Consider the following 17,453-nt stretch of genomic DNA (forward strand, 5'->3'; position numbering starts at 1 on the left):
GGAGCCATAGCTGTTAAACTAGTCACAAACCGTTATAATTATAGAGTGGATATATCTCTAAGCCATCAACAAACTTGAAAGAACCTGTCCTCCTTTAATCTCTTTGGTACACTTCAACAAGACTGTTCTTTTGATTGATTTAGTATACTTCTTTACTTTTATTCTAATATACAATATTACTACTTCATTGCCTGCATCACAGTGTACTCTTGCTTTTGTTCCGGTGATGTAGTCTATTTGGTTTCCACATTGCCCATCTAGTAACTTCCAAGTACAGGCAGTCCCCAAGTTAAAAACATCTGACTTACAAATGACTCATATATAAGAACACGAGTGAGGCAACAGGAAGCGAAAGAAATATACCCCTAGGAACTGAAATCCACTCCTGAAAGAGTTATCAGAGTTGTCTACTCCTGAAAGAGTTATGGGGAAAAGGTGTTTCCACTGAAGCTTTATCACCAATTCTTGTTTCCGCAATAAGCCATTTTTTTTTCAAAATCCAATTATCTCAGGGGCACAGACAGCAAAATAAACACTACAGGGGAGTTAACCCTTCCCTGTGCTATCCAAAGCTAAACACACACACACACACACACACACACACACACACACGTGTGTGTGTTTGTGTATAGGCTGGATCTACACTTAAAAATTTACCTGTTCCAACTTACAAACAAATTCATCTTCAGAACAAACCTACAGAACCTATCTTGTTTATAACTTGGGGACTGCCTGTATACTCTCTTTTGCTCAAAAGTTTCAAGAATGTTTGCAGTAACTAAATGGTTGGCCTCACATAATTTTATAAACAACCGTTCTGCTTCTTTCCTTTATTCTAGGCCAAATTCGCCAACAATCTTTGTATACATTCTTTTCTACTTTTGCAGAACAATTGCCTATGATTATCAACATTTTTCATATGTGCTGAGTTTACTCCTGAATATAATCTTTAATTTTCCACCTCTTCTTCCTCTTTGTTGAAGCATAAACCTACTGGCACTGATAGGCTTCCAACGAAGTTACTGCTATTATTTCGCCAAAATTTCCATTATATCCCCTGAGTGCTTTTTCTACATCTTGCCTTACTATTAATGCCACTCTATTTCTTCTTAAATTGTTACTTTCAAAGAAAAACACAATGTAATTATCTGATTGAAAATGTCTCATTCCTGTTAACATTAACTCATTTACTTCAACTACTACAGTCTTTCTATGTTCTATTTCTTAGTCAATATTTTCTAGTTTCTCCTATTTAATCTTTACACAACCCATGTCCATATTATGTGTGCAATACCGCTTTGAATTTTCTTTTCGCTTTTGTGCACTATCAGCAGCTAAACATCCTTCCAGCTTGACTCTAGTTCCATTGCTAGACATAATGCTAATGAATGCCTTCAGATCTGTGAATCTCATCTGCTGGCATTATCTCTTGCTTTATTTTGGCTTGCCTTTATCATAGAATTTTCTAGGCCAAATGTATTCAGAAGAGGGTTACGGCTGCTTTCTTCTTTGAAAAACTAGAATGTTAGTTAAAGTGCCACTGATATTCTTTCTCAGACATCTCCCATCTTCTCTGCCTCTCTCTCTCTCTCACATACACAGAGAGAGAGGGGGGAGAGAGAGAGAGAGAGATCCCACTGTTGCTGCTCAGTAGCTTCTCCTCGCTCTTTTAAAATGCTTGGCACATTTATTCTGACAAAACTAATGTCAGCCCAACATCTCACCTCCCAGGGAAAAAATAATCTCAACACCATATAAAGACAGTGCTGGCTTTTTCACTTCCAGTCACATAGTAATTATACATTTAATGAAAAATGACATGTGAACTGAAATATTGTTCACTAAAACATTAAAACTCCTTGAATTTATCCTATCCATAATCATCTCACTAAATATCCCACTGTATACTCCCTTGACAGGTTTGTGTCTTCTGGCTGCTTATTTTAAAAATTCAAAGCATGTCTGCCCAAATGAAAACAAGGGAAATGCTAGCGATCTCAGTGTAATGTTCACAAAACATGTTTATCCCAGCAGGTGTCACAAAAGGAGGAGGAGGAGGGATTGGCAAGCAACACAGTCGGGAAAAGCATGACAAGTTTATATTGGTATTTTCTCCTGATATTCAGCATACAACTTTCCATGCTAGAAGTCAGAATAAAAAGACTGTTATTTAGTGCGTTTTCTTTTCAATCTGCCAGAATGCTTCAGGAGAGATGTAAAATAAGAAAAAGGGAGAAGAACAGAAGCCCTTACATCTACATTCAATATCTGCAGAACTGACACTGCCAATTTTACCCACACCTGACAACATATGTTTTCTATGTCTTCCAGGCAATTTTGTCCTTTATATGCTATGGTTCTGCCATAGGTTGTACATCAACAAGGTTTGCTATTACCCAGTTTCACATATCCATGCAAAGTCCTAGAACATATTCCCTGTGGATACAGGGTTGCACTGCAAAGTATCAAACTTTTACTTCTACCTGACTACTTGTCCTTATTAGTCTACAAACCAACTTGCTCTCAAGGCACATAATCCACAGAGGAGCCTAAAATAAAAATAACAATGACATAAATAACATGGACAGCATGCACAAGGTTAGCATTCTCCAATGTTTCCCACCTGGTTTGTGTCCTACTCTTCAGAAAAGATTACTTGTTAACATAGAGGAATTGAAAACACTACTACACATTTTCCCCAATGCATTCTCCCTTATTTTTCCTGCTGATATATTTGAGAGAGATGTAGCCTTTTTGAAACCAGCCTAAGAGAAAATATAATCTTTGTTACTTGGTCCTATTGAACTTCCTTATGCTCATGCTAACATCTATTTCTCTTAAATTTATGCAAATTGACATTCTAGTAAATAGATTTTATATTAATGGGGGGTGCTAATTAATAAATTATTACCTAATTACTCTGTTAATGCTAAATAACAATCTGCTGAAGGAAATAGTTCACATTACTGTCTCCGGTAATGAAATAATGTAAAATATAGTCCCTCCCAATCATTTACAGGCAGTACCCAAGTTATGAACAAGATAGGTTGTGTAGGTTTGTTCTTAAGTTGAATTTGTATGCGAGTCGGAACAAGTACATTTTAAAGTGTGTGTGTGTGTAAGCTTTGGATAGCATAGGGAAGAATGAACACACCTCTGTGTTGTTTGTTTTGTTGTCTCTACTCCTGTTCAGAAGATTTGCCTCACTTTCTGGCCATGTAAAAATGGATTTTGAAAAAGTTGGCTTGTTGTGGAAGCGATTCGTGAGAAAGCTTCAGTGGAGACACCTTTTCCTCATGATAACTCTTTTAGTTACTTTTTATGATAACTCTTTCCCTTCCTCTGGGTAGATTTCACTCACTCCTCTCGTCTCACCACCATTCTTAAATATGAGTCATCTGTAAATTGGATGTTTGTAATGTGGGGAGTGCCTGTATGCATACCAGAAATCATGTGTGGATAAAATTAATTCACCAAATCAAATGTCAGATGTTATACAGAATGGACATGTTCCTTTCTGTGCCCTATGCCAAGCAGTGGTCCAATATGTCGCTGCATGGATTTTTGTAGAGTAGGAAAATAAAATTTGCAGTAAAAATGTGTTAATGTGCAGTTGGTGTCATAGCTAGCTCTTATAGTGAGGGTGAGGAGTTGTTTGAAGGGTCAGCATCTGAGGTTGGAGCCCAGCAGTGCTCAGCAGCTTCCTCAACCAAGTTTGGAAGAAGAGACTTTGGAGGAAGCTACCAATTCTCAGCCTGCAGAGCAACTACAAGCAAATTCACCTGAGCAGGTGGAGGAAGGGTGAAGTGTTCCAGCTCCTTTAGACTTGTGAAGGGAAAATATTCAGATTTGCAAGTGTACTCAACAAGCATAAAAATGAGTTATCAATAGGCAACACTGAGATACTAGCCTAAAAGATGCTCAAGGGTTCCATCTTGTTGTTGGCAGTAATGTCAAAGTTTGGAGCTGTGACCCTGGACAGTTTGTGATTATAGGATTCTCTTTAAAAAGGAAACAGAAAACTGAAAAGACTGAAAACACTATTATTTTTCAGTTTTTATAACTTTATATTAACTGTATATTACCAGAATCAACTATTTGTTTGTTCTCTCTATGCATATATGCATGAAGATATGTATAGCTGCTTTGAATCCAGCTGTGTTGCTACAGGCATTGTCAATTACATTCCTTTTCTGCCAGAATTGCAGGGTTTGCTGGAAGGAAAAGTCTGCTTTTCATTGTGAGATGTTTGCAATGGCTTTCACCATGACATAGATGTTGACAAATCTGGCTTGCTCTATAATGTCATCACACCCAAAGACAGTGCCAATGTGTCTTTAGTCAGTCTATTTGTGAGGGTTTCTCTGTCACTTTCTACATGAAAAATAACATATGTTTCTAGACGAATCAAGAAAAAGTGTCTCTTAATACAGGTAGGAAAGAAATTGTAGAGTATACACAAGTCATTCATATTTTACATATAGGAGCAGAAAGATCTTATGTATGGAATGGTAGAACAACATAGTCACAGAGCAGATGGGTCACACACAACATGTCTCAGGTCCAATAGTAAACATTTCCAGGGAAAACTGGATATAACTTATGTCTGAAATCCTAAAGGTCTACTGCCACTTGATTTTAATTGCGTTCAACTAAATAAGTCAAGTGTCTGTTCTATTATAAAGACATTTTCTAAGGCATTTTTAAAATGGAGAAAGTAAAAATTTGAAGGAAACAAGAACAACATACTTTCTCCTTCTGTTTTTATGGGGTTTTTTTTGAAAGGATACTCTGTGAGTCCTGTCTCTTGGGTTTGTTTTCTTATTATTAAATAATAAAGATTTTTTATGGTTCTGAAAGCTGATGAAAAGAAAATCAATTAATTTGGGAGGTAGTACTGGAGAAGAGTTCTGTGGATATTACAGATTGCTAAAAAGACAAATACAGTTGAACCCTGAAATATGAGTGTCCCAACATACGCACTTTTCACCTTCCAAGTTGTTGCTCAGCCTGAGTTTTGTTTAAACTTCTGAGCACCATTTTAACATATGAGCAGCCCAGAGGGCACACTCACATCAGAAGGAGTGCCGCCTTTGCCCTCCTCTTCCTCTGGGCTCCTCCCCCCTCCCAGGGTCTCCGCCCCATTCTGTCTCCTCTGTAGCAGCTTGGCCGGCTTGCCCGCCCCCCTCCATCTGCCTCCCTCTTGCACCCTCACAGTTGGGCTGCTCTCCCTCCCTCTCCTCTTTCCATCCACTTCCCTCTCATGTTCTCAAGAACAGTGGGGCTACTCTTCCCCACTCTCCCCATCCACCTTCCTCTCATGCCCTCATGGGGGTGTCAATGAGGCTACTTTCCCTTACCCCCTCCCCTCTCTCTCCATATGCCTCCCTCTTGTGCCCTTGCACTGGTGCCAGCGGCAGGGCTGCTCTCCCTCTCTCTCCATCTGCCTCCCTCTTGCACATCGGTGATGGTGGCGGCAGATCTCCTCTCCCCCTCCCTTCCCCATCTGCCTCTTCCTTCTATGTTTAATTTGGACCACATAGCAGGAAACGTTTTGAGGTTAAGTACAAAGTCTATTGGTTTACTCTCATTAGACTGTGGGTATTATGTTGGCTTTGAGTTTGTCTGTTTCAATTTGTTGAACTTTTTTAACATTGATTTAAGATATAAGTTATAGGATGATATAAAAATATCTCAATGACCAAAAAGACAAAGAAAGACTGCACCATTCCCTTGTAAGTCTAAATGAAAAATGAACTGCCCTAAATTTAATTGCTAATCCTAACTTGAACAGCCACAGTGAAACTAAGCAATTTACCTAAGTGGGGCTTGGAACACAAACAATTGATCTTTCTTTGTTTATTGTTGCATATTGGTTTCGCCTTGCTGTTACACTGGCCAACACACATTTTGTTGCTTCAAATGTTCTTCCTTGGCACAGTGGCTGGATAGAACCAAGCAAGTTTATTTGTTTACATTCACTTTTCTTATGTATCGTTATTTTTGTACATTATTTGTTATTTAGAAAGTACATTTTATTATTTAAAAGAATGTAACAAAAATGGGGGATTAAGGGTGCCAGAAGGGTTTAATAGCATTCCAGTGCTTTTCCATGGGAAAATTCACTTTGAGATAAGAGAATTTTGAGTTAAGAGCTGAGTCACGGGACAAATTAAACTCTTAAATCAAGGTATCCCTGTAAATGGATATAAGAGCAAATTAAACTTGAACAATCCCTAGATGACCAAATTGAAGCTATCATACTTTGGCCACATCATGAGAAGACATGACACACAGGAGATGACAATGATGTCTGGCAAGGTAGAAGGCAGAATGAAAAGAGGAAAACTACATTACAGATGTATAGACTAAATCAAGGAAGCAAAGGGCCTGAGTCTGCAAGACCTTACTGATGATAGGGTGACTTGGAGGTCTCTCATTTTATTAGGGTCAACATAAGCCAAAGTCTATTTGATGGCAGTTAACAACGAAACAAAGAAATTCTCATGGAGATCTTACAGACAAGGCACTTTATTCTAAAGTAGATGGCAGATGGCATGGGGCACAGGGACAGAAAGTGATGTGAAATCTTCTGAACAAGAGCACAGATAGCAAACCAAGCACCATTGGGGTATTCGCCCTATGCTATTGTGAGGGCAGCGGAAAATGCTATGTTGAGTTCAGGAAAGGTATAGGCTACACAAGAAGGCCTTGTGAGTTCCTAACTACGACATGTGCATTTGAAGACAAAGTTAAATTGGAGGTTCTGAAATGGAATAGGATCCCTCTCCCAGACATTTAAGTACAATGAAGTAGTGGGGATGGGGAGAACTTTGTCCAGCAGGGCGCAGCAAAGGCTGCAGAGAGAACTATAACTCCTCACTCACTTCAAATAGTTTAGTCAGATTTAGCTTTGCTGCCATTTGTTTTCAAGTCCTACTTTCATTCTGCACAAGTTTGAGATGTTTCATTTGATTTTATACCTTGCAAATCAGGAACCAGTAACTTGACAGGTTGTGTTCAGTAAAATATATGATCCTGCCTATGATACTCCTGACAAGGAGATGAGGAGCCTTGAATAAGAAACCAATTTTACCTTTTTAGATTGTATAACTATTCCTACTATTGTTGCAGCAGACAGGCATACAATTTTCATTTAATTCTAATCTTCATATTTTAGAGCTTAAAGGCATACAGGAATGCATAAAGCAAAAGAGATAGGCCGCTAAAGAAAAGTTGGGCTTTGCCATTCATCCAGGCAATTGGATGTTACATTCTGGCAGCTAATCATGATGGGTTTTATTTTCTCCTATATTCACCCTATTTCCCCCGCTGACCTATTAATTTTAATAGACTGGAGGACTCCCATTTAATGGTTCATTGGTTACAATACACCAGTGCTTTACTTTGCATAATCAAGATGTTCAGTAAGCAATAACAAAATTTAAACTTAATGTATCAAAACATTTCTTTAAAAGTTACAAACCATTTGACCTTTTCTTCAGGATTTAAAGTCTTCTCTCCACTCTTCTCAAAGTACTTTCAGACTACTTTGCCTTCAGACCCAATAATATATTTTTCTTTCTTTCCATCTTTTCCTTATCTGAATTCACATGTGTTATTAAAGATGCATATCCATGATAAAATTACAGAGCCTCATCATGACAGTTGATGAGTCCTTCATCGCTATTGGTTTTCCAAGAGATTCATAATAATTTATTTGGATCAAGTTCCAAACCCAGGAAATGTTTGTCCAGTTTCATGAAACACATGATTTAGGTGTAATGCATGCTTCAAATTCAAGAATATATATTGCATAGAAAACATCAGAAACTAAGGAAGGCTGCAATTTTGGAAGACCATAGCTTCACAACTTCACATAAAAGGAAAGAAGAGACATGAATAAATGTCATGCAGAGTACAAAAATAAATTAACCTAATCCTAAAGAAAAACATTTTAAAATTATATATGCACTGTGGACATCATACCTGCACTTGAATAAGTGGATTGTAATCCATGAAAAAACAATGTTCTTATCAATCTACCATATAGGAAAAGGAAGGCTATTACTTTTGATAAGACTACTAAAATATTACCAAGATATATAAGGAGCATAAACTTTTGAGTTCTCCAGAACTCTTCACTAGGCGTGATGGTCCAAAGACTAGAGAATGGGGAAGAGAAATTTGAAAATCTGGTTTGTGAATTGGCTGTTTCAAGAGTCTCCAAAGCTGCAACCAGTTTACACAGGCTCCATGACAGGGGGAGTGCTAAATCAAGCTCAGGATTCATGTAGCCTTCCAGATGTTTTAGAAACCTAATTCCCATCAAGCTTAGACACCAGAGCCAGTAGTTGGGAATTATAGTTTAGGAACACCTGAAAGCCTGTTTGATGCCTACTCCTCCATTAAAGTATCATCTTTCTATTTGCTAAGAGGTACCATTACTTATTATTCCTATTATTGTTATAGGTATTTATACCCCACCTTATCTCCCAAAGGGGACTCAAAGTGACTTGACATAAAAGCATTCATGTACAATTTAAAATATACAAATATAAAAACAGAATTAAACACAAATAGTATTTTTAAAATTAAGTTAAATTCCATCAAACATATTCAAAGTTAAGAACCATAGCATCCCCCAAATAGATCTTAAACATCTTTAAATGCCTGTTTGACTAAAAAGATTTTAGCTTGCCGCCAGAAGGGAGGGGTCTTGACTTCCTTGAGCAGCCACCAAGAAGGCCCTCTCTCGCATTCCCACCAACTGAGCTTGAGATACAGGTGGGACTGGGAGAAGGACTTCTCCTGAAGATCTCAGGGCCTAGGCAGGTCCGTACAAGGGGATGTGGTCAGCCAAATAGCCTGGACTGGAACCACCTAGGGATTTAAAGGTGCTTTGAATTTTGCCTGGTAACAGACTAGCAGCCTATGGAGCTGCTACAACAGGGGAATTGTGTGGTCCCTGTAGCCAACCCCAGTGAGCAACCTCACTGCAGTTCTTTGGACCAGCTGAAGTTTCTGAGAACTATTCAGAGGCATCCCCAAGTAGAGCGCATTACAGTAATCCAGATGGGATGTTCTCCAAGTGCACTAACCAGAAGTAAAAAACCAAAAGTTGGACAATAGGTTTAAAATAGTCTCACAGGTGATTTGGCAAAATTGTAAAAGCTATCTACAAAGAAAATTTAACCAGATACAATAGGAAAAGTCAGCAAAATGGCAGAGTTTTCTGCTTGGGTCAACTGCCATAAGATAAACAATATAGTCTACTTTTTAAGGTGAAAAGAATATAAATTTCTCCCTGATCTCTAACAGATGCTATACTGGCAGGGGAAATTGGAATAGTATACCAGCTGTTCCTGTCTTTATGTTACAGCATGTAGCCATTCCATAATAATTGTTTCTCCCAGGGGACATCAATGAAATATTTCATTCCTCCTACCTCTACGTAGACTTAAGGGGGCAGAAGCTTTTTTCCCCACTGTAATATGCCATATGGAGAGATAGAAGAAAAAGCTTATGTACTTTTATCTGTAGGAAACTTCAAATTTCTGGCTATTATCTAGGACAAGCCAAGGAACAATGTTCAGAAGAGAACTAATAGTCTAGAAATTGGGTTGTTGGAGGTTTTTTCGGGCTATATGGCCATGGTCTAGAGGCATTCTCTCCTGACGTTTCACCTGCATATATGGCAAGCATCCTCAGAGGTAGTGAGGTCTGTTGGAACTAGGCAAAAGGGTTTATATATCTGTGGAATGACCAGGGTGGGACAAAGGACTCTTGTCTGCTGGAGCTGGGTGTGAATGTTTCAACTGACCACCTTGATTCGCATATAATGCCCTGACAGTGCCTGGAGCAAACTTTTCTTGAGAGGTGATTAGATGTCCTTGTTTGCTTCCTCTCTGTTGTTGTGCTGTTGTAATTTTAGAGGTTTTTATAAAAAACACTGGTAGCCAGATTTTGTTCATTTTCATGGTTTCCTCCTTTCTGTTGAAGTTGTCCACATGCTTGTGTATTTCAATGGCTTCTCTGTGTAGTCTGACATGGTAGTATAATACAAGTATTAAAAAGTTTGAGGACCCCTGCTCTAGACCATGGCCATATAGCCCGAAAAAACCTACAACAACCCAGTGATTCCGGCCATGAAAGCCTTCAACAATACAAGTCTAGGAATTTTCTTCTGCTTTGGAGCCCCCAGTGGCACAATGGGTTAAACCTTTGTGCTGGCAGGGGTGCTGACTGAAAGGTCAGCGCTTTGAATCCAAGGAGAGTGGGTTGAGCTCCCTCTGTCAACTCCAGCTCCCCCCTGCAGGGATATGAGCAAAGGCTCCCAGAAGGATGGTAAAATATCAAAAACATCCAGGCATCCCCTGGGCAACATCCTTGCAGACAGCCAATTCCCTCACACCAGAAGTGACTTGCAGTTCCTCAAATCACTACTGACATGAAAAAGAAATCTTCTGCTTTGCCTGCAAAATTCCTAGTGCTAAACCTATTAAATTCAAAATATAAAAAGAAAATAATATTTTCTTCAGAGAAATGTACATGTCTCAGGAAAGTATAGCTTCAAAAATTCCTTTTTATGGATGTAACATAAATAGAATCATAGAATCATAGAATCATAGAGTTGGAAGAGACCTCATGGGCCATCCAGTCCAACCCCCTGCCAAGAAGCAGGAATATTGCATTCAAATCACCCCTGACAGATGGCCATCCAGCCTCTGTTTAAAAGATAACCAGCCTCTGTTTAAAAAATAGTTATCTTTTCCTTTGAGAACATAATCCCAGGCTATGTCACAAATACTGAAATGTCACCACCATTTTTGTCTTCATGCCACACCCGCCACTATCCTATATTGGGGGAGTGACAATGCAAAAATGTTCCAGTTCTTTCAAGTAACAATGGCAATCAGCAACCAAACAATCACATCCTTAACTTCATCTCCATTCACAGAAATGGAAAAATGCATTCCTGCCTGCACCATTCCAACTGAATTTCCACATTTCTATAGACTATCCTTAAAAATATAAATTACTGGTTCTTGCATTTAGCACTATTTTTGTTATTTTTAAAAATCATCTCCTTAGAATTGCTATACTGAATAATGCATCCAATGTATCAGATGAACTTCTGCAACATCATAACTTTTAGCTCAGTTTCTATAAATTTTACAGGTATATCAGTATGACAAATTGACTTGCTAACTTTTCAGATATGATGGCCCATTCAATCAAAAGCTTCAGACAAAAACCATCTAGCAAAGAAATGGTACCTCAAAGAATAATGTATCATATGTATTCTCCTAAATGTATTCTCTCAAAATTAGTTTTACTGAATCCTTTCTTCCAGGCACACAATGATGCATGAAAAGTTTATTTAAAAACATATTATTTCAATAACTATAACTAACTTAGTTGATAATATTCCTGTTCCTTGTTAGGCAATAATAATAATAATAATAATAATAATAATAATAATAATAATAAATTGTATTTTGCCCTATCCTCCCAGAAGGGACTCTGGACGTATTCCAGCATACACAAACACAAAGGCAAACATTCAATGCCTTGAAACAATGAAACACAGATAAAGATAAAGCATTTATCTGTGTTGTTTCTATTCAGTGTTTGATCTTTTGTCGTATGTCTGTTATAACAGGCTGTGTCTTCTGTAAAGACCTGAAAACTTTGATGTTTCAAAGTGCCTTTGATTAATTGGTTCATCTATTGACTTAATTTAGGCCCCCTAGCCCTAAATTATTGTCTGGCTTTGTAGCATTTTATTACCTGCCCCGTCCTTATAGCTATATTGCACTAGCCCTTCTAGATCTGAACACGCGCACTGTTCTCGACTATTGGTTGATAGTTATGATTGTTCTTATGTTTTTATGATGTCTGGTGGTTGTTTTTATTGTTTTAATTATTGAAATACAATGTATTTTAATTGTGCTATATCTTACTTTTGTTTTTGCTGGGCTTGGTCCTCATGAGTCCTTTTGGGGAGATGGTGGCAGGATATAAGAATAGAGGAGTTGTTGTTGTTGTTGTTGTTGTTGTTGTTAAATATTTCATTTTTATTCTGACTATCTCCCAACATGAGACCAAAGGGGCTTACAAAATAAATTTAAACCAAATAGCTAAAACAATATCTGGTACAAAAGTCTAAAAAGTATTAAACAATTAATCTAACTGAAATATTAATTTTAAATATTTTTAGAACATAAAATACATGTTGTCTATATATGTGTTTTTAAGTTGCCTGTCAACTTATGATGACCTCATACATTTCAGGGGCCCTCTTAGACAAAGAATATTCAGAGAGGGTTTGCCAGTTCCTTTGCTCAAAAAATACCCTACGGCACCTGGTATCTGCTGGTGGTCTCCCATCTGATAAATAACAAGCACTCCCTGCTTAGCTTCCAAGATCATACAAGATTTGGTGCTTTAAGGCATTTAGCCCCCTAAAACACATACTACATTTACTAAAAACAAGCATAGTCAGTGCATATCATTCTACCCACACCTGTTAAACTTTGAAGGCCTGTTTAAGTAATTAGGTCTTTACTAACAAAAGAAAAAACCTAAAGGATAGGCTGAGCCAATAGATATACATATAATTATTGTGCAGCTTTTGGAAGGACAGCTTCATTTATTGACTTGAGACAACAGATAGCTGTTAAGTGTTCTTTCTGGAAATGTGAACTGGTTCTTATCAACTGAGTGTTAAAGAAAAATGATTCTCAAGCTATTTAGTCTCATTTTTAGTGAGTCCTTTGCTTTCTGAGACTGTATCACTAGACTTCTTAATGCATTCTCTTAATAAATTCTCTATTATGTAACACCGTAGCCCTGCTCAGGCATTCAGGGATCACATCCCTCGGGTGAAATGGGGCCATGCGTTGTAACCTCACCACCTCCACTGGCGTATTCCCATGTTCATTGGGAAATTTCAAAAGAAATTCTTGTCATATAAATATACGTGATCAGCAACTCTGATAAATTAAGGTTTTTGGTCACATTAAGTTCTGAAACTGCTTCTTCAAGATGTGTATATATATCAAAAAGTCAAGGGCATAAGGGACAGAACTGCAACATATATTCCCCACCCCCTTAAACAGATACAATACTTATATATTAGGGACCTATTGGAGAAGAAAAATTGTATTACTGTATATTACAAAGTTCCTACTACTTCAGTACATCTAGTTAGGACAAGCAACTTAATTCAGGTCTATATATTAGGACTGGATTTATAATGCAGTGTATATTGTTATCTGATATTTCTAAAGTACTGAATTTGAAATTTTGTTCTCCTGGTTCATTTTTGGTCTTGTTAGTAAAATAAAAAATAAAAAGAAGCTCAACTATCTATATGTGTGGTTTTTTATTAAGGCATAAAATGGAATGACTGAGCTTTAGTAAGTTTAATTCATAGATACTACAGAAAATACTTGCACTTTGTTCCTCATGTGGTTTCTCGGGAAAGAATCCTGAAAGCTAAAAAGAATTGTTGCACTGCAAAGCAAATCAATCAATTCAAAGAAAGTTCTGTGACAGGGATAACATGAGGTTTTCTGTCCTGGAATGATCCAAGGGCCATATGACTTGACCTCCAAAGGCAAAAAACAGAGGCAGAAATTCTCTTCTGTCTGGAAAAAACTGCCATTTTTAAGTGCTGAAGAATATCTAATCTATTTAAAAGATACTTTGCAACTTCTGTATGCTTTGAGGAAAGGCAAGAATTTGGAAGAGGCTAAAACTGATAGTAAGTGACGAGATAGTATAATCTTACTATATGAACAGGAAGATAATTAGCACTGGACCACTTTTGTCCACAAAATTGCACAAACCGTTCTGCCCAGTAAACTTAATTAGTGCCATTCTGCTATTCTACAATTTCAGCATCCTAAATTCTGGGAACACTATGTCATATTTGATTTTCACTTTTTGTAGAAAAGATTATAGTCACAATTGACCTTAAAGGAATTGCTGCAAATTTTATCTTGTTAATTGACTTTCCATATGCTAATAATTTCACCCTACATTAAGCAATGCACTAATTGGCTTTAATGTTATTGCTTAATGGAAGCAAAATGTGGACAATGTAGGAATTTATTGACACATCTACATAAAAAACAAACTTTCTGAAATGAAAATGTAAGGCTGAGATCAAAAGAGGAGTCTCATAACAGAACTATGTATTGTTAATTGTGATGGGCTTGCATAAATCCATACTCTGCCACGGGAAGCCACCCTTGCTGTATAACAGTATAAAACAGATTAAATTGAGTTTATATTGTTTAAAATTGTGTTGACGTGAAGCTGACTTATATTAATGCTTGTGCCTTTAAGATAATTATGAGGGCGAACAAATTGAAATCGAATCCTGACAAGACAGAGGTAGCCCTAGTCATTCAAAAGACATAACAGGGTATAGGATTACAGCCTGTGGTGGATGTGCTTACACTTCTCCTAAAGTGACAGGTTTGCAGCTTGGGAGTCTTCCTGGACTCATCGCTGAGCCTGGAACCCCAGGCTTTGGTGGTGGCCAGGGGAGCTTTCACACAATTAAAACTTGTGCACCATTTGCGCCCATACCTTGAGAAGCCAGACTTGGCCACGGTAGTCCACACTTTTGTTACATCTCGAATAGACTACTGCAATGTGCTCTACATGGGGTTGCCTTTGAAGACTGTTCAGAAGATCCAAGTTGTCCAACAGGCAGCAGCTAGGCTGCTCACCGGAGCGGCATACAAGGAGCATATAATGTCCCTGTTATGTCCACTGGCTGCCAGTTTGCTACTGAGCACAATTCAACGTGCTGGCTTTAGTCAATAAAGCCCTAAATGGATCTGGTCCAACTTACCTGTCTGAACGTATCCCTCCCTATGAACCAGTTAGAGTGTTAGTATCTTCTAGGGAGGCCCTGCTCTCGGTCCTACCCCCTTTGCAGGCACGATTTGTGGGGAGGAGGGACAGGGCATTCTCAGAGTGGTGGCCCCTCGACTATGGAACTCCCCCCCCCCCAGTGACATTAGATTGGCCCCCTCCCTTCAGGTGTTTGGGGTTAAGTGCAATATGGAACTGACACATGGCAGCACAAACTGATGACTATGGGATGAGGTATTATATTTTAACTGTTTTAGTTGTATTTGTATTTATCTGTTTTTATTGCAGATAGAGCGGGGTAGAAATATAGTAAATAAAGAAATAAATATATGGTGAATCTGAGGTGAATCAAAATGGTCGTGATGCAGGACTGGTTCATTTAAAAAAATAACAACTATATTTTACTATTTGATTTAAAATACAAATAGAATTCTGATTTAAGGGTGTGTATTAAGCCTTATACTGAGGTTATACCATGGGAAAAACTGAAGTGGTTTAATTGAAAGTTTCTCCATCAAGTAATGCTGGAAAAAGCTACATTCTGGCCAATGTGGTGGACATGCTGGCAAAACCATTTTGGCCACTGTAGTCCAAAATAAAATCTTTTCTAAATTAGCTCCTAAACAGCTTGGAGCATGGAAACTGACAGCAGCAAACATTCGGCTCAGCTTCATTTTTATGTAGCCAGGTCACCTTCACAGTTTGAGTTTCAATGCTTGCATTCAAATTGAGATTGACACAATATTTTGGAAAGCATTGTCAGACTTTACAAACAAGAACTCCATACACCGCCTTTGCTACTGTTGCTTCTTTCCCCTGAGTTTGGCATGTAACGGGATGAATAACTTAGGTCTTATATGAAATTATTTTCTTGCATTTTACAAAGAAAGAACTAGCCCCTTCAGGGAAATTTATGCCTCTCCACTTAGCATCAAGCCTCTCCATGTGGAGAATGCTGATAGTGCCCCAATGACATTACGAGCCATCTAATGGTCAGGACACAAATTGTTTTCCTTATTAATTACATAGTCTCCTTTCGACAAAGGCATCACACACAACTCCATCTAATTAAAGGGCTTCTCCCACTGATTTTATTTGTTCCTTTAATTTATTTCTTTTTCTTTTCAAGGTTGGAAAAAATGAAAATGCATGAGCTATTTTAAAAACACACAAAGAAAAAAAACAGCACCTAGACCAGTGATTCTCAACCTGGGGTCCCCAGAAGTTTTTGGCCTTCAACTCCCAGAAATCCTAACAGCTGGTAAACTGACTGGGATTTCTGGGAGTTGTAGGCCAAAACACCTGGGGACCCACAGGTTGAGAACCACTGACCTAGACAGTTAAAAGCCCCGTCCACAGCAAACACAATCAATTGCACACAAAAAAACCCTAATCTGAATTAAGAAAGGATTATGTGAAGGAAGGAAGCTGTTTTCTCTATGAAGTTTCAGAATATGTAAATGACTACAGGATTGCCTTTTCTTAGGACTTCCCTCAAAGATCTCAAAACCTGGGAAAGCTTATTGGGCAATCACGGTTCTTCAGATTGCATATACCCAGGTTGTATAGGATTATAGCTAGAATATAGGCATACCATGGTGTTGTTCTTATTCATTCAGTCACTTCTGACTCTTCGTGACCTCAGGGACCAGCCCTCACCAGAGCTCCCTGTCAGCCATCACCACCCCCAGCATACCATAATTATGGGAAAATCAGAGACCTCCAATAACAAGGGGAACGGATGCATTAGCTAACTATAAATCAACATTCCTGGCTACTATTGAAATTTCAGGCATCCAGGTTCAGAGTTGAATCCAGGAACACAAACTGAAAACCGATCTTTTCAGATGTAGTTTAACTCTACAAATCCCAGGTTGAGCCCCTACTACCTGACCTTTTATCAGGACGAGTTGGTTGTGAAAATATTAATACGGTCAACCCTACATATTCACTGTGTTTATGGACCTAGGACTCCCAAGAAGGTGAGGAAGCCACAAATAAGATCTCACTTTTTAATCTAGGAGAACCTCTCTCTAGATCAGTGATTCTCAACCTGTGGGTCCCCAGGTGTTTTGGCCTACAACTCCCAGAAATCCCAGTCAGTTTACCAGCTGTTAGGATTTCTGGGAGTTGAAGGCCAAAACATCTAGTGACCCACAGGTTGAGAACCACTGCTCTAGATCTCTCAGTGAAACTATGGCCAATGTCCACCAGAGATTGACCCCAGAATCACATCAGAGAACCTAGAGATTCCTAAAAAGACAATTTTAATTAATCAATAATAACTCAACCCACTAAAGTTAAACCCACCAATGTGGGAGGCCAACTGTAGCTATATTTAAGCATTAAAAATAATACAAAAACTCTTAATTCCATTATTAGTCTTTTTAAAAAAGGAACTGCAAAACAGATTGATTTCACTGTATTAGGACAAAGTGTTGGTTGGTCTTCTGGAAATACTAGTTACCTAAATGTTTAGGGATGCTGGTATCAGCAGAAGTAGTATCTCTAATTTCACATAAGAGCAAGTCTCAGTTTTGAAACTCAAATGATAAAAA

The 17,453-nt window shown here is 38.2% G+C and overlaps 1 protein-coding gene across 3 annotated transcripts in view; it reads right to left on the reverse strand.

Moving 5' to 3' along the window:
* NKAIN3 (sodium/potassium transporting ATPase interacting 3) overlaps positions 1-17,453 on the reverse strand; it is a 238,934-nt gene that overhangs the window by 192,258 nt on the left and 29,223 nt on the right. The window lies entirely within an intron of this gene.

Source organism: Anolis sagrei, chromosome 4 (genome assembly GCF_037176765.1).
Source record: "Anolis sagrei isolate rAnoSag1 chromosome 4, rAnoSag1.mat, whole genome shotgun sequence".
Lineage (NCBI taxonomy): Eukaryota > Metazoa > Chordata > Lepidosauria > Squamata > Dactyloidae > Anolis > Anolis sagrei.